Source organism: Bos mutus, chromosome 22 (genome assembly GCF_027580195.1).
Source record: "Bos mutus isolate GX-2022 chromosome 22, NWIPB_WYAK_1.1, whole genome shotgun sequence".
Lineage (NCBI taxonomy): Eukaryota > Metazoa > Chordata > Mammalia > Artiodactyla > Bovidae > Bos > Bos mutus.
Window position 1 is genome coordinate 44,804,994 of NC_091638.1, and position 25,889 is coordinate 44,830,882.

The 25,889-nt window shown below is 42.5% G+C and overlaps 1 protein-coding gene across 3 annotated transcripts in view; it reads left to right on the forward strand.

Annotated features, from left to right (window-relative positions):
• Positions 1-5,141: 5,141 nt before the first annotated feature.
• Positions 5,142-25,889, forward strand: part of ERC2 (ELKS/RAB6-interacting/CAST family member 2) — a 996,367-nt gene continuing 975,619 nt past the window's right edge. For all 3 annotated transcript variants that reach the window (XM_070360622.1, XM_070360624.1, XM_070360623.1), the window contains exon 1: positions 5,142-5,285. The gene's annotated coding sequence lies outside the window, so the exon portion shown is untranslated. The remainder of the gene's footprint in view (positions 5,286-25,889) is intronic.

Sequence of the window (25,889 nt, forward strand, 5' to 3'; positions counted from 1 at the left end):
TCATGGAACCCAAAGACAACAAAGGTGGTCAGACTTCATGAGTAGCCAGAATCACAGAAATGTAAAGTTACTGGAAACCAAGGAACTAAATAAATGGATATAATTTTGAATTTAATCAACATTGTTTGTTTTTTTTTTTACAAACTTCTGAAAGACTTGCATGCCTTGAGATTACAGATATACAGAAAACTGTAAATGGGGAATTAATGTTTAATTATAAATATCTACAGAACACAGATTTATGGCTTTACATATTTACACACATTTCATTTGAAAACAACTGTAAGTTAGATCTTTCTTTTCATCTCACAATAATTCTTGAGAATGCTTGATAATTATGGACAAAGCCACAAGTGTATAACATGGATTAGTCAAATAATTTTAAAAGCAAAGTTAAAGAAAACTTTAAAAAATTTCTACAGGGAAAAGGATATATATTTTTTAATGTTGGGTTTTGATATGTTTGTATGATGCTTAGGGCTACAAAATTCTTAAAATATTTTTGGCAGAGAGAACTGGCTTAGATTGGCTTAGCTGAGCCAATAGATGGGCTTCCTAAGGGTCAGGTGATTATTTCTGATCCAATCAGTTGTAGTGATAGAGGTGCTAGTTGATCAGGTAATGGGGCCTTTTTTTCTTTTGTGGCAGTCCAGTGATACTTCTCTTGAACTAAAATCTATCTTGTAAAGAGATATGTGCACATTGAGAGTCCCTTGGACTGCAAGGAGATCTAACCAGTCCATCCTAAAGGAGATCAGTCCTGGGTGTTCATTGGAGGGACTGATGCTGAAGCTGAAACTCCAATACTTTGGCCACCTCATGTGAAGAGTTGACTCATTGGAAAAGACCCTGATGCTGGGAGGGATTGGGGGCAGAAGGAGAAGGGGACGACAGAGGATGAGATGGCTGGATGGCATCACTGACTCGATGGACGTGAGTCTAAGTGAACTCCTGGAGTTGGTGATGGACAGGGAGGCCTGGCGTGCTGTGATTCATGGGGTCGCAGAGAGTCGGACATGACTGAGCGACTGAACTGAACTGAACTGACACATTACCTAATGCCTAAGAAAGCTAGATAACTGTGAGTTGTTTAGGCATTTTGTTTCTCAGCTAACTAGATTCTTCTCATGGCGAATGATTGTTCTGGGTTACTTATAAACAGTTTTCCTTTTGCTTCAGGCTCTGATATGGCCCTGGGTAGAGCTAACAGAACTGGCTGGTGAGGTGGCTATGAAATCAGCAAAAGGAGAAATCAGAGCTGCTCTTCAGTTTGGACCTGAGCAACTAGTTAAATAGTGGTGTGGTTAATCTAATGGGCAATTCTGAAAGAGAAGAGGCTTGGTATGTAGTAATAAAAATCCAGAGTCCTGTTTAGGATAAATCAAGTTTGGGATGCTAGTTAGATACCTATACTGGGGATATCAAGTAAACAGCTAGCAATCTAAGTCTTTCAGGCCTTTTAGGCATCTTGGTTTCTGTCTATATGGCTCTCTATTCTCCTTTCCACAGACCAGCTTTCCTTGGCATCATGGTTTTAGGTGCCATGGTTCTGAGTTGGACCACCATGGTCTGCCAGCTCACCATTCAGTACCAACTGGCTGACTTATTCTCATGGCACAGTTTCAAATACTATGGAGACAGTCTGTGACAACTCACCCAGAGGCCAGTGTCCACCAGATTTGATCTCCTCTGGTTGGGTTCACAGAGCATCCAGACTGCTGCTTCAGACTGAGCACAGGATAGGGCAGGAAAGTTGGATATGGAAAGCAAATTTGATGACATTTCCTTGGGAAGTCTTTTATGAACCTCAAGGCAAAAAGTTGATCATCTTTCCTTTGGTGTTCAATTGCTAAGTTGTGCCCAACTCTTCAGACTCCATGGACTGCAGCATGCCAGGCTTCCCTGTCCTCCATTATCTCCCAGAGTTTGCTCAAGTTCATGTCCATTGATTTGGAGATGCCATTGAACCATCTTATCTTCTGTTTCCCTCTTCTCCTTTTACCTTCAATTTTTCCCAGCATCAGAGTCTTTCCATTGAATCAGCTCTTTGCATCAGGTGCCCAAAGCACTGGAGCTTCAGCTTTAGCATCAGTCCTTCCAATGAACATTCAGGTTCGATTTCCTTTAGGATTGGCTGATTTGATCTCCATGCAATCCAAGGGACTCTCAGGAGTCTTTTTCAGCACCACAGTTTGAAAGCATCAATTCTTCAGCACTCAGCCTTTTTTATGGTCCAACTCTCACATCCATACATGACTACTGGAAAAACCATAGCTTTGACTATGCAGACCTTTGTTGGCAAAGTGATGTCTCTGCTTTTTAATATGCTGTCTCTGTTTGCTATAGCTTTTCTTCCAAGAAGGAAGTATCTTCTAATTTCATGGCTGCAGCACCATCTGCAGTGATTCTGGAGCCCAAGGAAAGAAAATCTGTCACTGCTTCTACTATCCCCCTTTCTATTTGCCATGAAGTGATGGGAATGGATGTCACGATCTTAGTTTTCTGATGTTGAGTTTTAAGCGAGCCTTTTCATTTTTCCTTCCTTTATGCTCCTACAATTCTCAGAGCTTTGTCCCTTCTAAGAGATACTGTAATGGTCTGTTTTCTTGTCGGTTTACTTAACTATACTGTACAATCCTTGAAGGCAGGGGCTCTGAACCTGCAGGAACTAGTACAGACTAGATTCTTAGTAACTATTTGTGGAGGGAATGAATGAATGAATATGTGAGAAAAAGTACCTGCACAAAGTGTGCTTCCTCTGACTTGCTGGAAGGGTTCACCATGATGGAGAAAAATGTAAAAAAACAACAAAGCAAAGCAAAACAGAAAAAAAACAACAAAGAACCTGGAGCCTATGGCACCTCAAACCTGTTATGTACAGGTTTTATAAAACATAACACGTTTTACACTTTTATGTCCTTAGCCCTCAAGGGCTACTTGTAAGCATTTTGAACACCGGATGTATTTATATACATATTTAAATATCAAGTTAGAGAATGTTGGTTCTAGAAGGGATCTTAAGATCCTTTGGTTCAGCTTTTAAAAATTTTTCAGGTAAGAAAGCTAAGTCTCAAAAGGATAAAGGTGACTTTTAAGATCCATAAAGCTTCCAGTCCTTGTTCTATATGAAGTTGCTTTCTCCTTAGAGCAATTATTCATTACTTTTTCAAGGACCCAATGTGAAAGAAATCTGCTGAGAACCATAGATCTCTCTGGGAAACAAACTCTCCCCATGAAGTCCAAGCATTCCTGTTTAGAATCCAAGGATCGAAGGAAAAGAGATAGGGTGCCCAAGAGTAGTGAACCTTAGGCATAAATTTAAATACACTCTTAGCTGGACATGTTATCCAATTTTTCTAAAAGAGAGCAACATTTTACAGAGTTTTTGTGAGAGTAGTTGAGAAGATGTAAGTGCTGCACATAAAAGGTACTCTATAAAATGTTGGTCACATTTTGAAAGACATGGGATTATAAGACTACTCAAAGGACTCCTGAAAAGGCTTTATATAGTCATCTATACAGCAAACCTTTCACTTGAGGGTATCATGAATGTACATGGCAAACTAAACACAATAGGTGTAACTTGCTTTTGTCCACAGAGCACACAGGTCAATAGAATGAGTGCTGATTTTTTTGGTGACTGACGGAAGAGAATGTGGGCAAAGAGACCTCAGGGGCCATGAGTCTGTGAAAAATCTTAAATACCAGTTGTAAAAGGAAAGTTTGGGCTTTCCAGATGGCACAGTGATTAAAAAAAAAAATCTACCTGTTAATGCAGGAGACGAAAGGTGGGTTTGATTTTGGGGGTGGGAAGATCCCCTGCAGAAGGAAATAGCAACCCACTCCAGTATGCTTGCCTGGGAAATCCCATGGAGGGAGGAGCCTGAGGGCTATAGTCCCTGGGGTCGCAAAGAGTTAAGACTGAAGGGCATGCACCTACACACACAAAGAAAGGCTTAAGGACTAGGGCACTTGGACTGAGACAGGAAGGCATGCTCCTGTTTCACAGGCAAAGTCCTTCATTTAACATTTGAATTCTGAGAGGAAGAAAAAAGAAGTCATTCCTGGTCTTGGATGATTCCATACCTCTGCTCACCCAGACATCCCATGTCTGGATTTGCTTCATTTGAACGTCCAGAAGACTCACTGAAATAGGAAGGAAATCACTGTTTTAGTCCTGCAAATTGACTATTCAGTGAAAGAGCCCAAATCTGGAGATTTCCATGACCTTTGGACTCCCTGAATAGACAATGGTAGCAGTTGAGGCTCCAGACTTGTTGGGTGGGAGCTTTTTCCAATGCAAACCCTGTCCAACTCCTCATGCACATTATACTGAGGTGTATTTACAAGTGTTTATGAATGTGAATGAACTGACACCATCGTCCTACCTTAAATAGGATAATGCACACACTTTGCTGGGTGCAGACGAGGCACTCAGTGAATGATGGCAGCTATGATGATGATGATGATGTTGGTATTTTTTCCTTGCTCCATTCATCTTCCATTCTCTTCTTTCCTTGAAGGAACAAGTATATGCTTTGTGAAATCCCTTCAGCCTCCCAAAGAAAATTAAACTAATGGGAGGGTGCCAGGGTAAGGAAATCTCGATTCCCACTCTAAAGCTTAACTTGAAAGATAGTTGCATCCCCTCCACCAAGTGTCATCCCTGTCCGTGTCGCTGGAGCCACCTATTTCCCCGGAGTACCTGGCAGCTTTTGGAGGTGGGTACCCGGCAAGGAGCATCGGGAACATGAGATGGAGATGAGAAGCTCAGAGACTGTGGCCTCCCGGGAAGAGGCGCTTGAAAACCCCCTGCGCCCGCACCCCGCCCGGCCCGGGCGCTCTCTGCTGCCCCCCGCGGAGGTGCCCGCGTCCCTGCCCCGGCCCCCCTAGCGGCTCCTCGGGAATGCTGGGAATGTGAGTCAGGGCCGCGGAGAGCGAGCGAGCGAGCGAGAGAGCGCGCGGAGCGGCGGGGCTGGGGGCGCGGCGGAGCGCAGGTCTGGCTGCGCCCGCGCGAGCGCGCGTCTCGGGACTGCGGCGGGTGCCGCCCTCTCGGCCGTCGGCCCCGCCCGGCCCGGCGCCCGGCCTCGGCCCTGCGAGCGGCGCCCTTCCTCCTTCCCTGGCTCCCTCCCTCCCCGCCCCGCTCCTCCTTCTCCTCCTCCCGCTCCTGCACGCTCGGGCTCCGGCTCTGGCGCCGGCTCCGGCTCCTCCCGGCCGCCCGGGGCCAAGGAGACGTGAGGTTGTAAAAATCCATGTGGGACGGCCCCGGGGCGAGCATCAGAAAGGTGAGACGTCGGGGCCGGGGCCGCTGGGCGCCCGGCTCCCTCGGGGCGGCCGTTCCGGGGCATCCCTCGTGCCGGGTCCCCCTCACTCGTGGGGAGCTGCAATGCGTTATCGGGGGTAGCCGAGGGGTGAACCACCCGCCTCTACTTGGGCTTGCTGGGGCGGGGGAAAGGATGGGGCGGCCTAAGGGCGGATTTGTCTTGATGTAGAAACCCCCGGATTGGAACAAGTGCACGGCTTCCTCCGGCGCGCGGGCGCTGCTCGCTCGACCCGGCGGCCCGGGCTACCTCCCGCAGTCCCTCCCCGGCAGCCACCCAGACTGCTCTCGCCTTTCTTCTTTTCTGCTCCCCCTCTTTCGCCTGGATTTCCCCCCTTTTGCCTTGAAGGGTGGGGGTGTTCGCAGGGGCAAGGGTCTCGGGAAATCCCCAGGCAGAACAAAGTAGAGGAAGGTGGAGCCCCAGCCCAGGGGGTGGGGTACCTGGCTGCTTCGGTGGGGTCCGAGGGGAGCGTGTTTAAAAAAAAAAATCCGTGTCAGGGAAAATGAAGCCGGATTTATTGGCGAGGAGTAGGAGGTGGTGTGGTGGTCCATGAAAACGAATACGATGTGAAATTAAACTGAACGACCTGCTTTCTCTCCCCTTTCCCATCTCCGAATTATACAAGAGAAGGGATACTTAGAGGGTTGTACCTATTCATTTTATTTTTAAATTATTGTCCGAGCCTTTGAAAGATCATCTTAGGACAGTGAAGATTAGGGCTGCTTTGGTGCGGGATAATAAAACAGCTCTCGTAAACTCGGATCGGCCCTGCCTTTTTAATTTTGTACTTAAGGGTCTCTTTTCTCCTTGCCTCAGAGGGAGGGTCCCCTCTGTTACGAGCAGATCGATTTTAGGCGGCTACCTGCCTTTGCTGGATGAAAGGCAATTTACTCCCGGAGCGGTGAATTGTCAGCTCCCTCCGTGATTGACAGCCACACCTGCCACTTATGTGGGCAGAACGGGGACCGCTGGAACCTCAAGAGCCAATCAATGCTTGAGAGAGGAGGGCAGTTCCCACTTGTCATGGTTAGTTTCCTGGTTGGCTTTTTAAATCAGTGGTTTTACTTAACTATTGGTTTACACCAGGTATGAGGTTCCAGCTGTGAGAGGCAGACAAGCGGGAAGAAAACTCTTCAAAAATGGGCTCAGAAGCAAGAATGCTTCACTTGTATTTGTCACCCCCGTTTTAGTTGTAGTAGTTGGGGATGCTCAGGCCATTGGCTTAGAAATGAAAATGAAATGAATCTGTATAAAGGATGAAATGGGAGAGTGTGTTGGGGATTAGAATTGTCAACCGATTTCTCTAGAATTGCAGCTGCTTTAGAAGAGATACCATTTACTCTTGAGCTTTCTGGAAAAGGGTGTGGCACTTTGTCTCCTATGGTCAATCTTGCCCTTGTAAAGTCACATTGTTTCTCAGTATACAGTACTTAGCTCTTTGCTTTATGGGGGGGATTTATAAAGATATTTTCAAAGCAGGCAAACATGCTTTATTTGAATTACCATGAATAGAAGGGATTCTTTTAGTTTTTGATGGTGTAACTCAACTTCTGGAAGTGAAACCTGCCTTCTTCACTTCCAGTTTGGAGGTGGCAGTGGGGTCAAGCCAGATGCTTTCTGGAGGGTAGATGAGTTTGCCTTTAAGGTGAATTTGCTTCTAAGGTGAGCCATCTTGTTGGTTTGCATCTCTGCTTTAATTAAAGCCTTCACAGTTTGGGAGGGTGGTGTGTGAATCGTGATGAAAGCGTGGCTTTCACCAGCAAGATTTTCAAGGGTGGATGGATTGTGGGTAGAAGACCAGATCCTTCTCAACTCTCTATTAGTGAATGGCTAATTTTTCAATACTCTTCTCCCTTAATTCAGTGGAAAAATTACTGATTGATCCAGAGAGCTGTCGCCTTACAGAAGACGTACCTGAATGTGAATATAAAGCTCTGCATTGAACATATCATGAACAGATTGTGGGCTAGAGTACACTGATTAGAATAGTCCTCATGTAGGAGCCAGGTTTGTTAATTATCATCATCATTATTATTGCATATGCAAGCACTTTAGGGGTACTTTACATGTATTTCCTTTGTTAAATCCTGCAGAGCCCCTATGAGGTGTGTGTGTGTGTGTGTTAGTCACTCAACTGTGTCTGACTCTTTGTGACCCCATGTACTGTAGTCTGCCAGGATTCTCTGTCCATGGGATTCTCCAGGTGAGAATACTGGAGTGGGTTGCCATTTCCTCCTGCAGGGGATCTTCCTGCATTGTGGGCAGATTCTTTACCATCTGAGGAGCCCTTATGAGGTAGGTAGGACTATTATTATCCCCAAATTATAGATAAGGAAACAAAAATAAATTAGGTATATTGCTACAGTTTAGTGTGAGAGTGAGAACTTGAGCCCATGTTTCTCTGATCCAGACCCCGTGACGTTGGGCACGGCTTTGAATTCAAATTCTGGTTCTGCAGTCTGCATGGGTTCAGTCTGGAGTGTGTACTCTTCCAGCTTACATAGGGCTTATTCTGTTCAGAGTCCACTGTGATATTAATGGTCTTTTCACTGTGCTGTTTGCCTCGCCACTTTGAAGGCTCTTTCTTCTACCATCAAGCAAATGAGATAACTATGTGTGTTGTACATTTCCAGTATGTCAACTCTAGTCCGAAGGAAATTTGGTTCCAGACTTAATGATGACTTCAAAGAAAGTAAAACAAAATAACATGCACACTCTTCCATCTTCCTTGATACCTTAAGGTTCCACCTGGAGTTGTGAATAAGTCTTAGTTGAATACATACTCTTTTCATTTAACTGGCTTTATTTTTTCTTCTCTAAAGGATAGGAATTTTATTTTCTTTTCCACTTACAAAGGGATTCTTTTTAATTAGTGATTAAATATAGTTATGTTTAAAATTATCCTATTAAAACAATATGGCTCTCTTGCTTTTTTATGTAACAAAAGCCACAGACTTTAGCCTTTCAGTGTCTTCTTCCCATTGATGAAACTCAATGGTCATGGCTTGCCAAAATAGGTATCCTGAAAAGTGAGTTTAGATGAATGGTATTGGAGTCTACAAATTCACCTCAATAGATAGTCTTTGATTTTGGTAGCGTTGACTTTGTACAATTAACATCTTTATTTGTTTTACTAGGACTTCCTTTCTGGAGCAGGAAATGGCAACCCACTCCAGTGTTCTTGCCTGGAGAATCCCAGGGATGGGAGAGCCTGGTGGGCTACCGTCTATGGGGTTGCACAGAGTTGGACACGACTGAAGTGACTTAGCAGCAGCAGCAGCAGGACTTCCTTTAATAACCCCTTTTTATCAGCTAATAGCTTAACACGTTGGCTGTCATATGGGAGATCTATCTGCCAGCCAACAGTTGAGTTTTAGCAATGTTTACATTATTCCTTGATACTTTATTGTGATTTTCCTTGTTTTAGAAAGATAGTAGAACAAAAGGAAAACAGAAGCATTGCTATTAATGATAATGTAGGTCTCATAAATTTAAAATGGTTGATCCAAAGATAAAAATCATTAGGTGTACCAAAGACAGAGATGCTTCAATCACTGCTTTTTTATGAGAAAAAAAGGAGCAAAATGAATGATTATGTAAGAAATGTGAAATTATATCAAATGGTAAAAGAAAAATTAATCACCTTTTGCTGTGTAACAAAACTCCTGGACTTACAGCAACAGGTATTTATTCTCACCCTCATGAGTCTGTCTGTTGACTCTTATTTTTGGCTGATCGGGGTTGGGCTCCTGTGATGGCTCTGCTGTAGGTTGTAGCTTGGATCCTGGGCTGTTCCACCTGTGTTCTGGGGCCCAGGCTGAAAGCTACGTGGGGCATGCTCTTCTCATGGCAGATCAGTGTATTTAAGAGCCAAGTCAAACTGTACAAGCTAATGTCATTTCCATTAATGATATTTTTGGATATACCAAGTTAGATGGTGAAGCCCAACATCCATGGTTAAAAGTAGACTCTGCCTGTAGTTGGGGAGAGAATATTTAATGAACTATAATCTGAACTCCTACAATGTGTAAAAAGAATAATTTTTTTTTTTAGAATTTTTAAATTTTTTCTTCTCATTCTTGGAGAATGCAGTCTTCCTGTCACTCCTACCCCTATTTTTATGACATATAAACATAGTATTTTGCATTTCAGGAATATACCGTGTTTGATTCCAGAGGATTGACTGTAAAAGCAGGTATGAATATATACATGAGTATATACATGAATTACTTAAATGATCCAGGCACCTACTGTGTTTGAGGGACTGTGCTCAATGGAGTGATGAGCTCAGGAGTTATCGTCTGATATGAATCCTGTTACCATAGAACTTGTAAGGAATAGGTGTCAGGAAACACTTTGTAGATGAAATGGCATTTTCCTGCTTCCTTGAAGCAGTGGTAGTGTTAGAGATAGAACAGGGGATATAGTGCAAGTGTAAGGTGCACATCTGGATATAATGAGTTATTTCATTTGGCTAGAGGGGTGAATAATAAGGTGATAATAACTATAATAATTATAATAATAGTAATTATAGCCTAGCTTTTATTAAGCAGTTAATTATGTGCTAGGTACTCTCCACTCTGTTTAGCACTTTATGTGAAATATATCATTTAATATTTGGATATATTGGTAAATATATCATTTAATATTGGGATAGGCCTACTTTCTGGTTGCCTATCTAGTATTCATTCTCTCCTTTCTCACTAAAGGAACTCCAATTTTGTTTGAGATGGGAATATGCCTGTCTTACACTCCCAAACTCTCTTATGTGAATGGCCACGAAACTCAGGTCTTAATAATGATACTTTGACCCCTTTTTGCTTCTTGCTGTGGGGAATATGGGTGCAATGCCTTGAGGAGCAGCAGCCAACTTCATTAACAAAGATAAGTTGTTGTTGTTGTTCACTCATGTCTGACTATTTGCAATCCCATGGACTACAGCACACCCGGCTCCTCTTTGCTCCATTATCTCCTGTACTTTGTTCAAATTCATATCCATTGAATCAGTGATGCTGTCTAATCATCTCATCCTCTGCCACCCCCTTCTCCTTTAACTTTCAGCCTTTCCCAGCATCAGGGTCTTTTCCAATGAGTCATCTCTTCACATCAAGTGACCAAAGTATTGCAGCTTTAGCTTCAGCATCAGTCCTTCCAATGAACATTCAGGATTTATTTCCTTGAGGATTGACTGGTTTGATCTCCTTGCCGTCCAAGGGACTCTCAAGTGTCTTTTTTTTTTAAATTTTATTTTATTTTTAAACTTTACATAATTGTATTAGTTTTGCCAAATATCAAAATGAATCCGCCACAGGTATACATGTGTTCCCCATCCTGAACCCTCCTCCCTCCTCCCTCCCCATACCATCCCTCTGGGTTGTCCCAGTGCACTAGCCCCAAGCATCCAGTATCGTGCATCGAACCCAGACTGGCATCTTGTTTCATACATGATATTTTACATGTTTCAATGCCATTCTCCCAAATCTTCCCACCCTCTCCCTCTCTCATAGAGTCCATAAGACTGTTCTATACATCAGTGTCTCTTTTGCTGTCTTGTACACAGGGTTATTGTTACCATCTTTCTAAATTCCATATATATGCGTTATTATACTGTATTGGTGTTTTTCCTTCTGGCTTACTTCACTCTGTATAATAGGCTCCAGTTTCATCCACCTCATTAGAACTGATTCAAATGTCTTCTTTCGCACCACAATTTGAAAGCATCAGTTCTTCGGTGCTCAGCCTTCTTTATGGTCCAACTCTCACATTTATACATGACTACTGAAAAAACCATAGGTTTGCCTGTACAGACCTTTGTCGGCAAAGTGATGTCTCTGCTTTTTAATACGCTGTCTAGGTTTGTCATAGCTTTCTTTCCATGGAGCAAGCATCTTTTAATTTCATGGGTCCAGCCACTGCTCACAGTGATTTTGGAGCCCGGGAAAATAAAATCTGTCACTGCTTCCACTTTTTCCCCTTCTACTTGCCATGAAGTGATGGGACCAGATGCCATGATCTTAGTTTTTTGAATGTTGGGTTTTAAACCAGCTTTTTCACTCTCTTTTTTCACCCTCATCAAGAGACTCTTAGTTCCTCTTCACTTTCTGCCATTGGAGTGGTATCATCTGCAGAGCTGAGATTGTTGATATTTCTCCCAGCAATCTTGATTCCTGCTCGTGATTCATCCAGCCTGGTGTTTCGAGTGATGTACTCTGTGTAGAAGTTAAATAAGCAGGTGACAGTATACAACCGTGTCATACTCTTTTCCTGATTTTGAACCAGTCAGTTTTTTTCATATTTGGTTCTAACTTCTGCTTCTTGACTTGTGTACAGGTACCTCAGGAGATGGGTAGCATATATGAAACATGACAAAGCTGGAACCTGGAAGGCTGTTGGTTTTGATGACATTGTTGAGCCATAGTACAAGCCTAGACTGCCTTTCCCTGTTAAATCAATACTTCTTATTACTTAAAACAAATAACCTCCTTAGTTGTAAGCTACTATTTGTTACTTGTAGTCAAACATAATCTTCACTGATACATATAACTTCTCAAGAGCCTCTGCAAATAGATGCTATCATACCTATTTCAAGGGTGAGAATATGAAAATCAGATTAAGGCATTTGCACAAGATCTAGGATTCATTACTGAGTCATTTTGACTTTTAGGGTCATCATACTGCCTTTGGCTGGGCAGATAAGTACCACAATAGAGACTCTGTTGGAGAAGTAGTTTGGAGTAAAATTGAGGGAGGAAACTGGATTCCAGGCTGAAAAGTTTGAGTTTTATTACTGGGAAAAAGAATGTAGCTGGCCCTCAGTATATGGAGATTCTGAGTCTGGAGGGTTGACTGTAAGGGACTTGAACATCCTTGGATTTTGGTATCCATGGGCATTCTAGGAGCCAATCTTCTGCAGATACTGAGGGGCCACTGTATAACATGACTTGACAAAGACAGAGACTGGAGTTTGGAGGACCACTGAGACTTAAGTGATGTCACCCAGTGCTTTAGTGTGAATGAAACTGGAGGAAAAGCTCAACACAAAGGTGAGTTGGCAATGTGAGAAGAGACTGGAACTAACTGAACGCAAATCATAGTCAGCTATTAACATGTTATCTTCTGAGAACAAAACTAAAGTCTTCTGAAGGTTAGTATTAACTTCTACTAATGGTATCACATTTGCCAGGAAGTAGGGAATGAGTAACGTAGAGAACTGTTAATGGGATGTGAATCATTATTTAGTGCAATAGATGGGGACTTCTACTTGTCTGTACCATTTATTGAACCCTTGATGACCTTGTATGACATGATTTTGATCTGGGTCTGGCTCTACTGCACCAGTTAAAGGTAGCAGAGATGAAGGGTAAGGCCAGAGAGTGGTGCAATAGCACAATGAATTCTGTCCGTGGACTTTTTTCCGCATCTGCTAAACATTTTGGTGCTTTCTTAGAGGTGGGGTAGGGTCAATTTAACTTCCTGGGCCTCCTTTCCCCCTGTTTCTCTACTTTATTTAATCTATAAAATAAAGGATTTGGTTTACATTAGTGGTTTTCAAATGTTTTTCAGCTGTAGGAACTTTTGTTTCCTGAATAAAAAGTTGTCTGGACCTTCAGTTTAATATAGAAAAAAGTAGAGTTGCTCTGAAAATTCAAGGCCCGGGTTTATGTAGTCTGGGATGTCTTTATATTGAGGCTACTGCTCTGAAATGCTCCCTACATGTTCTCCCAGGTCCAGGATTATGTGAATCTTAGAGTTGTCCAGATGTTTTATTGGAGCATCCTCTTTAACAAATCACTTTGTTATTCCACAGCTTGCTGATTTTAGTATCATCCTGGGTAGAGATTGGTGGTGGACAAGGAGGCCTGGCTTGCTGTGGTTCATGGGATGGCAAAGAGTCAGACACGACTGAGCTACTGAACTGAACTGAACTGAGGGTAGAGATTGCTAATTAGTGTTCACCATGGCTACTTTTTCTCTAGGTATATGTTGAAAGTGACTTGTGTCACCTCTATTTCTAGAACACTTAATTTCCAGTGTGAGACCGTCCAATACTGTCTTCTGCTGTGATGATCATGGCAACGCCTGTTGAGATGGAGCCTCCGTGTGCCATAGTCCCTAAGTTACTAAATGAACAAATCTTCCAGTCAGTTGGCGTTGGACATATAATGTGACTATATGTTATAGTGAAATAAACCTTTGTTGTTTTAAGCTATTGAGATTTTGTGATTGTTTATGCAGCATTTTAAGGAACTTCTCTTTACTAATAGATCATCTTTTAGCAATCTTTAGCATCTTTAGTTTATCTGCTAAACTTTATTTAACTTGCTTTTGAAGTGTCTTCTAGATCAACCTGAGGCCTGGCCAGCTTGTCCTTACTTTGTTCTCAGAAAAATAGAAGGCAGCATGTATATTTACTGTCTGTGTAGGTCTCTGTACTCATAGGTTTTACGATTTGGAATGTTGTTGTTTAGTCGCTAAGTTGTGTCTGACTCTTTTGCGACCCCATGGACTGTAGCCCCCCAGGCTTTTCTGTCCATGGAATTTCCCAGGCAAGAATACTGCAGTGGGTTGCCATTTCCTTCTCCAGGGGATGTTCCAACCTAGGTATCGAACCTGTGTCTCCTGCATTGTAGGTAAATTCTTTACCCCTGAGCCACTGGGGGACCCCCGTGAATTGGAATACTTAACTATGTTTGCTGCTACTGCTAAGTCGCTTCAGTCGTGTCCGACTCTATGCGACCCCATAGACGGCAGCCCACCAGGCTCTGCCATCCCTGGGAGTCTCCAGGCAAGAACACTGGAGTGGGTTGCCATTTCCTTCTCCAATCCATGAAAGTGAAAAGTGAAAGTGAAGTCGCTCAGTCATGTCTGACTCTTCGAGACCCCATGGACTGCAGCCTATCAGGCTCCTCCATCCGTGGGATTTTCCAGGCAAGAGTACAGGAGTGGGTTGCCATTGCTCTCATGTTAAAAAAAAAGTCCAAATAAATATTGTGTAGCACACCTTACTTTTTAAAAAAAAAGTGTTTAATTTAATGCCCTATTGCTTTTTAAGATAATAGAACCTCAGTGGCTCAGGAAAGAATGATTGTTTTCAGTTACCATAATAATGGCTACTGTGGATTGAGGGCTCATTCATTGATTTGTGAAATATTTATTGAGCATCTACTATGTGATAGGTACTGAAGCTATATGGATGAACCATAGATAGTTCCTCACTTGGAGCTTACACTGTAGTTGGGGTTTGTGAATAAGTTTTCTCTGTTCTATGAAGGATACCAGTTATGAGCATTTACTGTGTGGTAGGTGTTTTATATTCCTCATCTCATAGTGCCTATAATGGTAGGTATATAATCACCATTTTATAGGTGAGGAAACTGAGACTCAAAGAATTTGATAACCTATGAAGGCAAGAATTTTTGCCTTTTGCTTAGAAGGCAAAGTGCTTATTTGCACTTTAACCCCCAGTGCTTAGTAGAATCTTTGATACATTGCGGTTGCTAAATAAGTACTTGTTGATTAAATAAATGAGCAGAGGAACTTGCTTAAAGTTCATGCCGTGGGAAAGCGAGAACTTGAACCCACATCTGCCTGACTCTCAGGCTGTTGAATTATCACTGGGTGTAGTAGGAGAGTGTTTTCACATGGTAACAACAGAAGCAACCACTGAGCCCCACCAATGTCAAGGAAAAGGCACCAGCAAGAGCCAGATTGTCTCTTTTTTATGGGTAGGGCCAAATTCTCTGCATGAATCGCTACTCACTGTGTCTCAGCTGGGGAAATTCGAGGCTACTCTCTCACTGACTTAATTGCTGATGTAATTGCTTACCCCTGTCTTGGGCCAGTTCAACTTCTGCTCTAGCTGGATTTCCTTAGCACTTGACTGGCCTTGTTTCCCAGGACTGTGCCTCAAGTTCTGCTTTTAACATCTTGCACATCCCTTCTCCACTTTCATTTTTCAGATGTGTTTCTTTGAAGTTCCAGGAAATCTCTAGTTGCTGGCACCTAGTGGGCACTCAACAAAATTAAAAGGGAGAGCGAGAGAAGAAAATAAAGGCAGCCAGCACTTTTAGGAAGGAACTAAGTGATGACTTTTTCCTGGAAGTTAATGGTGAGATTGCAGCTCCAGCAGATGGGGAGGATGGGTTGGGTTGCTGGGTATATCTGGGGTAGGTACACCTGTCGATGGAAGTCCAGTGGCAACATTCATAGATGCCTTATACCAGCAGCTCTCTCTGGGGTAGGTACACCTGTAGATGGGAGGCCAGTGGCAACGTTGATAGACACCTTATACCAGAAGCTCTCTCTGGGGTAGGTACACCTATAGATGGAAGGTGGGTGACAATGTTCGTTGCTGCCTTATACCAACTCTCTCTGGGCTAAGTATACCTATAGATGAAAGGCCAGTGGCAATGTTTATAGATACCTTATACCAGCAGTTTTACTTTGCTGTGTTTTCTTCAAAGTCTATATTTTGCTCTCTTACTTCTCCTGTGTATGTGTAGTGTGTGCACGCACATCTATGTGTATGCATGGGAGTCTAATAACATTCCATCTTTCTTCCTGCCTTACAGCTTTCCACCCCTAAAGGTAGTTGTCATTCTGTGATTTCAGAATATGAATGAATCACAGGCAGCAAAGTGCCTTCCCCTGTAAGTGTATTAAGAGCACACTATTAATTCAAGGCAACTTCTTAGTGGTTCAGAAGACAAGAGCTTGAATGGGAATTGAGCAGTGTGTTCTTTAAGAATACACTCAGATCCTTCTGCGAACTGTGAGAGGCTTTCCCTTAAAACAGTATGGCTAATTATAGCAAGAAAGGGCAGGGTTTTATGTAAGGAATTATACCAACTTGTGCTTGGTAGTTACTGTTCTATGTAGCAGGTTTCTCTAAAACAAGGTGAGAGTGAAGGATGGCAGTACAGCCTCTGTGGGCCCAGAGTGATTGAAAGTAGGGCCCCAAGGTGATTTGGAGTCTGGGGGCTGCTTTGAGGGTGGAGAATAACACTCTGAAGGTGGAAGGCTGAGTGGTTCCGTAAGATGTGAGATTGGTCTGATCTCTAGTTATATTCTTGGTCAACCTGGTGTAGATGCCAGACTCCTACCATGATGGCTTTCTTGTTCCTGTTTTAAGTCATGTTAGCCATTCTGCCTTCCTGCTGGCTGGCTCCAAGCTAACTGCCATCCCTGGAGAAGCAAGGCTCTGGTTCAAAGGGCAGGATCCTAGTGGAGCAGTGTTGTTGATCCTTTTCCACGTTTAGCTCTCAGGAGAGGGCTTTAGATGTGTTTTCTTTCCTCCTGGTGATTGTTTTTTGTTCATTTTGGGTAAAATTCCCAAATTCCCTCTACACTCTCCCCCACCCCATTTTGGTTCTCTAGCCATCTTGTGGGGAGAAGGCAATGGCACCCCACTCCAGTACTCTTGCCTGGAAAATCCCATGGATGGAGGGGCCTGATAGGCTGCAGTCCACTAGGTCGCTAGGAGTCAGACACGACTGAGCGTCTTCACTTTCACTTTTCACTTTCCTGCATTGGAGAAGGAAATGGCAACCCACTCCAGTGTTCTTGCCTGGAGAATCCCAGGGATGGGGGAGCCTGGTGGGCTGCCGTCTATGGGGTCGCACAGAGTCTGACACGACTGAAGCAACTTAGCAGCAGCAGCAGCAGCAGCAGTCATCTTGTGTCTGAAACTTCTCCATGGGGGGATGCAGGAGGTTGGGTAGCAAATGGGGTGAAAGCTTGGCCTTCTTAGAAGCTCATTGAAATAGACCCCGTTAGATGTTGGGTGAATACAAAAGCCCCTGAGTGTCAGTAACTGCTGTTCATCAGGCTCGCAAGCATGGAGCAGTTAGTAGGGGTGCGTAAGGAAAATTCTTTCCATTCTTGTTAAGCCTGAGAAAGAACTATCTTCATACACAGACTTTGAATACGTTGACAGGACATCCTTAAAATCAGCAATGTGAATAGTTACTTAGAATAACTTCAGAGCAGATTATTTTGGATATAGAGATGTGAGCCCTGACCTGTGAGTCAAGAGACCTAAATTCTATTCCTGGCTTTACCACTAGCTTTCTACTTATTTTTCTCTTTCTTGATATATATCAAAATCATCTGGCCCTTCTCCAGGTCTAAACTAATTTTTTTTACAGCATATTTTTTGGCAAAGGATCAACTAAGTAACTGCGATTTTATTAATGACTTTATCCTGGAAAACAAAACTGGCCAGTATGCTTTCATGATGGACTTTATTAACAAAGAGTTAAGCCATTATATTATGTATTCACTCTATATGTGTGTGCTTGCTTCATGCCAGCTCTCTGCTGGCACAGGGGATGCAGCTATACAGAGCAGGTGATTTTGAGGGGCTCAGGGGGGAGGGCCTGAGCCTTTAGTGGGGGACTAAGCAAGTAAGCAGGCTACTGGAGTGGGAGCTCTTATGGGGGAATACCCAGGCTGTCTTCCTCCAGGAGAACTGAGGAGATTCATGGATGAATGATGGAGGGAGATGTCTAGAAGAAGGTTAACACCTAAGGTGAGGTAGAACAGGAAGTGGAGTTAGCTGGTGTGGACTTGGGTTTTGATGGTACAGTAACAGAGGGAAGAGTCCAGATCCAAAGATGAACAAGAGATTGGAAGTTTGGGGGCTTGGGGATATTAAAGTAGACCTGTGGAGCTGGAAATTAGCTTGGCTTGGGGTGGCGGCTGGTGAGAGAGGCCAGGAAGAGTAACAGCCATTAAGACTGTAGCTTAACCATCAAAGGGTTTCAGTAGGGGAATGACACAGTCAGAGATGCTGAATTCTCTTTATTCTTCCTTCATTCCACTTTCGTGGCAATAACTACCTGCTTCTGGTATTGGTGGGAGTATGGAATTTGACACTGGGTATTAGCAGGATGACCTGGAAAACAATGGAAAGATTATGAATATGGTCTTGGGAATCCTAGCAGTGTCCACCCTGATTTCATTGACCAAACACACTTTCTGCAGGTGAAGATGCTCCTGATAAAAGATCCAGAGTGGGATGTTGTTTTTTGAGCATCTCTGTGGATGTTGTGGGAGAAGGCAATGGCACCCCACTCCAGTACTCTTGCCTGGAAAATCCCATGGACAGAGGAGCCTGGTAGGCTGCAGTCCATGGGGTTGAGAAGAGTCGGACACGACTGAGCGACTTCACTTTCACTTTTCACTTTCATGCATTGGAGAAGGAAATGGCAACCCACTCCAGTGTTCTTGCCTGGAGAATCCCAGGGAGGGGAGCCTGGTGGGCCTGCTGTCTGTGGGGTCGCACAGAGTCGGACATGACTGAAGCGACTTAGTAGTAGTAGTAGTGGATGTTGTGTGGGATCAGGTTCTTTTCAGTGAGTTTTGAGCAGAGCACAGAGTATAGATCTTGTTTTAAAATGTTTGCAGTTAATGGGTACAATTAAACAGACTTTGTTAGACCAATCGAAGGAAATAGTTGAAGTAATTCATAGTGTACGGCTTCTGAAAGTGGTGTAAGAAAGTTCATGAGTGAAAATGTTTTAATTATTCTGTGAGATGTACAAGACTGAGAGTTATGTGCTGAAATTGTTTTCAGTGTGCCATATATCTCAGCAGCCTATGACTTTACTTCTGTATGATTTTTGTAGTCTAGATGGTAGCATGATAAACTGTCTTTCATATATTAATCTTGACTTCTGTGCTTCAGCTTGTAAATCAACATTTGAGCTGCTATATCATGGCCTTACCTGCTAAAAAATAGTTTTATAGAGTTGACCAAAAAGTTTGTTCAGGTAAAAACCCTTGGTCAACCCAACAGTTCAACAACATCACCATGTTTGTATAGCAGAGTTTTTGTAATCATTTGAGTGTTTCTTTAATCTTCTCATTATTTTATAAAAGTAAGTGGAAATGGAAAAACAGACAGTAATAAGGTGAGAAATATGAGCCTCATAAACATAATGTAATTGAGGCAAAGATGACACTATTAAAAATGCCCAGTGTAGATGGTGTGTACTCAGTCAGAGGCTGTGGACTTAAGGTGACCAACTCTATTTAGTTGTGAGAGATAAGAAAGAAGATACGGGCTATGGACATAGGGAATTTTGGAAAAAAGCTTTGTGGATAATGATAAAAATCAACATGTAACTTGGGATTTTGTCACTTATTGGTTTTGGAGAACAGAGCTTCCCTTTTTAACATAACTGTTGTCAACTTTTTGTTCAGCTTTAAATAACTGTTTGTTCAGCTTTAAAAATATACATGTATATTGAAAAAGGTATTTTCTGCAAAAGTAATAGATAGTAATTGAACTCACCAGTCTTATGTAGAAAAGTCCACCAGGGCTGGACTCTTTTGGTTTGCTTAGTGGCATTGTTGGTCATAGTGCTTAACAAAATTCACTGTCTTTTGGCAAACCAGTAAAGATAAACCAAAGAAAATACAATGGACCTAGCAAAGGATATACCTCAATGGATTTTCATGATTCCATGGTTTCCTTTGGTACACTGTGGAACAGAAAAAGACTAAATACATTTTCAGTTCAGTTCCGTTCAGTCGCTCAGTCGTGTCTGACTCTTTGCGACCCCGTGAATCGCAGCACGCCAGGCCTCCCTGTCCATCACCAACTCCCGGAGTTCACTCAGACTCACGTCCGTCGAGTCAGTGATGCCATCCAGCCATCTCATCCTCTGTCGTCCCCTTCTCCTCCTGCCCCAAGTCCCTCCCAGCATCAGAGTCTTTTCCAGTGAGTCAACTCTTCGCATGAGGTGGCCAAAGTACTGGAGTTTCAGCTTTAGCATCATTCCTTCCAAAGAAATCCCAGGGCTGATCTTCAGAATGGACTGGTTTGATCTCCTTGCAGTCCAAGGGACTCTCAAGAGTCTTCTCCAACACCACAGTTCAAAAGCATCAATTCTTTGGCACTCAGCCTTCTTCACAGTCCAACTCTCACATCCATACATGACCACAGGAAAAACCATAGACTTGACTAGACGGACCTTTGTTGGCAAAGTAATGTCTCTGCTTTTGAATATGCTATCTAGGTTGGTCATAACTTTCCTTCCAAGGAGTAAGCGTCTTTTAATTAATAGAAGCAAGGTCAGATGCTGTAAAGAGCAATATTGCATAGGAACCTGGAATGTCAGGTCCATGAATCAAAGCAAATTGGAAATGGTTAAACAAGAGATGGCAAGAGTGAATGTCGACATTCTAGGAATAAGCGAACTCAAATGGCCTAGAATGGGTGAATTTAACTCAGATGACCATTATATCTACTACTGTGGACAGGAATCCCTCAGAAGAAATGGAGTAGCCGTCATGGTCAACAAAAGAGTCCGTAATGCAGTACTTGGATGCAATCTCAAAAACGACAGAATGATCTCTGTTTGTTTCCAAGGCAAACCATTCAATATCACAGTAATCCAAGTCTATGCCCCAACTAGTAACTCTGAAGAAGCTGAAGTTGAATGGTTCTATGAAGACCTACAAGACCTTTTAGAACTAATACCCAAAAAAGATGTCCTTTTCATTATAGGGGACTGGAATGCAAAAGTAGGAAGTCAAGAAACACCTGGAGTAACAGACAAATTTGGCCTTGGAATACGGAATGAAGCAGGGCAAAGGCTAATAGAGTTCTGCCAAGAGAATGCACTGGTCCTAACAAACTCCCTCTTCCAACAAGACAAGAGAAGACTCTACACATGGACATCACCAGATGGTCAACACTGAGATCAGATTGATTATGTTCTTTGCAGCCAAAGATGGAGAAGCTCTATACAGTCAACAAAAACAAGACCGGGAGCTGACTGTGGCTCAGATCATGAACTCCTTATTACCAAATTCAGTCTTAAATTGAAGAAAGTAGGGAAAACTACTAGACCATTCAGGTATGATCTAAATCAAAATACATTTTAGTCCTCATCATATGCCTTAGTGATGCCGAGATGGTATATTTGTAGCCATAGAGAAAGATGGGTAAGAATTAAGGTTTGTGTACAATTAAAGCCACTGCCCTCTGATTCCCTTGGTCAGGAGGGTATGACAGTGATCTGTCTGCCTTGGAAATGCTGATTGATATTTGGGAGCTTGTTTCCTTCATGAGCTGTGCCCACTTTTAAGCAAAGAATTGTGTTGGGTGCAAAATTCCATTTCCTTTTCATGCTTCTTGTGGTTAAATGATGAATGTGAAATCATGGGAGGTGTTAATCAGATAGAATATGGGAAAGAATAACTCTTGGATTTCTAGTCTTTCCTGACTGAGAGAGACGGTTTATCAAAATGGCAAATAACTATTTGGCCAGAAGTTCAAAAACCCATCTTGAGTACCTTCCGTGTGTCAGACATTGCGCTAATCAAGAATTATCTCTTTTAATCTTGGCAGTACCTCCATGATCCAAGTGTTATTTCTCAAAATGAGGAAATTAGCACTTAGAGAAGTTAAGGAACTTGCCTGTGTGTCTTAGTTTAGCTTCTCCCAGAAAGACAGAAGCTTTCTAGAATACTTATCTTGGTATTCTAGTACAAGTAATTGTTTGGGACACACAGGGAATACCAGTAGGCGAACATGGATGTAAGATAGGGAGGAGAAGGCAGCCGATAGCTGGGATGTTATTCAGCAAGTTACTACAGTGATGACTGGAGTTTAATCTTACAAGGAAACTCTGAAGAATAGTGTAAAACACTTGTCTGCGTATGATCTCATGTAGGGTTGAGGAAACAGGGGTGTATAACCACCAACTTCTGTCGGTTGCTTTTTCTTTCCTTTTAGAGAATTTATTTTTTATTGTGGTAAAATACACATAATGTTTATCATTTAAACCATCTTTAAGGGTCCAGTTCTGTCATATTCAGTCCATTCACAGTTTTGTGTAATTATAACCACTCTCGATCTCCAGAATTTTTTTATCATCGCAAACTGAAACTCTGTGCCCATTAAACAATGACTCCCCATTGCCTCCTGCCCCCAGCCCTTGGCAACCACTATTCTACTGTCTGCCTGTATGAATCTGATTATTCTAGTTACCTTCTATAAGTGGAATCACGCAATATTTGTCTTTTTGTATCTGGCTTACATCTCTTAGCTTAATGTTTTCAAGACTCATCCATGCTATGGCATGTATTGAAGTTTCCTTCCTCTTTAAGGATAAATAATAGTCCATTGTATTTATATACTACATTTTGTTTATCTGTGTATCTGTCAATGGACATTTGGTTTGTTTCTACATTTTTGCTATTATGAGTAATGTATCTATGAACATTAGTGTATAGTTATTTGTCAGTTTTTAAAAAAAATAATTTTATTTATTTATTTTTGGCTGTGCTGATTGTTCGTTCCTGTGCAGTTCTTTCTCTAGATTCGACAAGTGGGGGCTACTCTCTAGCTGCGATGTGCCGGCTTCTCATTGCAGTGGCTTCTCTTGTAGCAGAGCACAGGCTCTAGGGCACTCAGGCTTCAGTAGTTGCGGCTCCCAGGCTCTAGAGTACAGGCTCAATAGTTATGGAACATGGATTTAGTTACTCTGCAGCATGTGGGATCTTCCTGGATTAGGGATTGAGCCCATGTCTCCTGCACTGGCAGGCAGATTCTTTACCACTGAGCCACTAGGGAAGCCCCTGTCAATTGTTTTTAAGAGTGGTTAATTCCCTGGCGCTTACATCCCACCCCTTGCAAAAATAGAATAGTTTTCCAGGGTTCAAAAGAGTCCCTCAGCAGAGATGCTGATGTTGGCTGTGTGAAGTCCTCTGGGGCACTCTAAAATGTTCAAGTCAGAGGGACGTTAGTGGGGCACTTAAGGGCATTTGTTACAAGGTCTTTACCCAAGTAAGTAGAAAAGCTAGAATTTGAATTCTGGACTCTTGACTCAAAGCCCTTGCTTTTAACTGCTCTACACTGAGTGCTGTTATAAGTGTAATAGTACTGAGATTTGAAGATGAATGAGATGTGGTTATTGCCTTCAAGCACCTATCAGAGTTGAATCATCTGTTTTGCAAAATGCTGCAGGGAAGACAGTGGCATCATATGGGGCGATTTCGAACTCATAGATCCATTGTAATTGGAATCACAGGTAGCAGATGTATGGGTCCCCTTTCTCCTGACATCCAGTGGGGATGCATTCCTGGGCCAGGCATGACTGGACTCTTCATGGGGCTCTGCTTCGGGGCAGGCACTCACACATGTGCTGACCACGGAGTCATGAGTTTCCTTCCATGCCCATTGATGCAACTACATTACCTCAGCAGGATTTATCCTCCTTTGAGTCTTTCTAATAATTATCTTCACCTTGATGTCCAAGCATGAGGAGCACCTATTTGTTAGGGAAGAAATCAAGGCCCAAGAATGATAAAGAGAATACATTTAGAGGCAGTTAAAATGGTTGGTTCTGTGTATCTGTCTGAAAAAAACATCATTTACAAATGCTTTGCATTTATCTAGAGATCTAACATGAGACATTTTGTCCCTGAAAAGATGACATTAGATTGGTACTGTGGCAAAAGGAGAAAAGAAATGAGAGATCAATCAGTGAGGAAATGTTACTCTGTATTTTAACCTAAATATTAAATATTTTGTTTTAGTACTGCATTTGAGGGAGCTGGGTGTGTTAGTCAGATATTGTCAAGTTACACTCAGATAACAACTCTGTATCATGGTGGCTTACTTCTGTCTCTTGGGTACTGCATGGGTCTACCCCACATTGTCTTTATTCTGGGGCTCAAGCTGAAGGAGTGATCCCTTCCTTGAAGGAGCTCTTCTCATGGTTCAGTTCAGTGGTTGTCATGTCTGACTCTTTGTGACCCCATGGACTGCAGCTTGCCAGGCTTCCCTGTCCATCACCAACTCCCAGAGCTTACTCAGACTTATGTTCATTGAGTCAGTGATGCCACCGAACCATCTCCATCCTCTGACATCCCCTTCTCCTCCTGCCTTCAATCTTTCCCAGCATCAGGGTGTTTTCCAGTGAGTCAGTTCTTTGCATCAGGTGGCCAAAGTATTGGAGTTTCAGCTTCAGCATCAGTCCTTCCAATGAATATTTAGGACTGATTTCCTTTAGGATGGACTGGATGAATCTTCTTTCAGTCCAAGGGACTCTCAAGAGTCTTCTCCAACACCACAGTTCAAAAGCATCAATTCTTCGGTGCTTAGCTTTCTTCACAGTCCAGCTTCTTAGTCTTTTGGCTAAGATCAACTGTGTTCTCATGGTAGAGAAGAAAAAAACAACGGTTTACTCACAAGATGGCTCTTATAGCTTCTATTTGGATGTGGCATGTGTCATTTCAGCTCACATTACATTCTTTAGAACCAGTCACATGGCCAGGCCTTGTGTCAATGGGGTAAGAAAGATTCTCCCCCAAAGGGAGGGAGAGACTCTAGAGATGAACTGACTAGATAGGGACAGTGACTACTTTGAACAAATGAGGCATTTTGCTGCACTGGCTAAAATTTTATCTCATGTGCAAATTGCTTAGTAGCGTTTTAAACCATCTAATCTTTTTAGATCCCTTGCAACATATTTAATATTGTTTTTCTTCTTTTACTCATAAGGAAGAAACATACTGTACATAATGTTCTAGTTTTCTTCCCAGGATCCATGTAAAACCACCTATGTAGCTAGTATTATTTTTCCTAATAATTGAAGCAATTGTTACTGTCTTTTCAAGAACTGATCATAGAGATTGAAGGGACCATTGAGACTCAGAATCTGAATGCTGTTTATAGTCATTTGTGAAATGAATAGAGAACAAAGGACTAATTATTGACAACATGATGATCATCTTTTAAGAAATGAATACAATGTGTCTGTAGTTACTATTGACGATGATGAGGGTTGTTGTACTGATATTTATCAAGTCTCAGGCACTGTGTCGAGCACTTACACTTTTTCTGATTTAGTTATGACTCACTTTCTTTCAGAGAAGGCAATGGCACCCCACTCCAGTACTCTTGCCTGGAAAATCCCATGGGTGGAGGAGCCTGGTAGGCTGCAGCCCATGGGGTTGCTAAGAGTTGGACGCAACTGAGCGACTTCACTTTCACTTTTCACTTTCATGCATTGGAGAAGGAAATGGCAACCCACTCCAGTGTTCTTGCCTGGAGAATCCCAGGGACGGGGGAGCCTGGTGGGCTGCCGTGTATGGGGTCTCACAGAGTCAGACACGACTGAAGCGACCTAGCAGCAGCAGTAGCAGCACTTCCTTTTTGTGAAGTAACTCTTGTCACTCCTGAGGCCATTGTTACTTACTGAGATACTAGGGCTCAGAGAGGTTTGTTAACTAACTCAAGGTTAAACAGATGATAAGTATGAGTTTCAGAACTCAAGCCTGGTATGTGTTTAATCACTTACCCAAGGTTTCTCAAAGTTAGATGAGATCCCTTTTAAAGAAAGTCATTTCTTGTAGAACTCCAGGGTTGACTTAAGTTATTGTTATTGTAATGACACCTTTAATGGTATAAGCATAAAACTGGTAAGGTTTTTTTTCTAAGCTCCTACATCTTTATAAAACTTAAATCAATTTAGAAATTAAGTACACTTCATGTTGCTAATTCAAATTAACAACATTAATATAACCACATTAACTAAATTGCTGCTTATA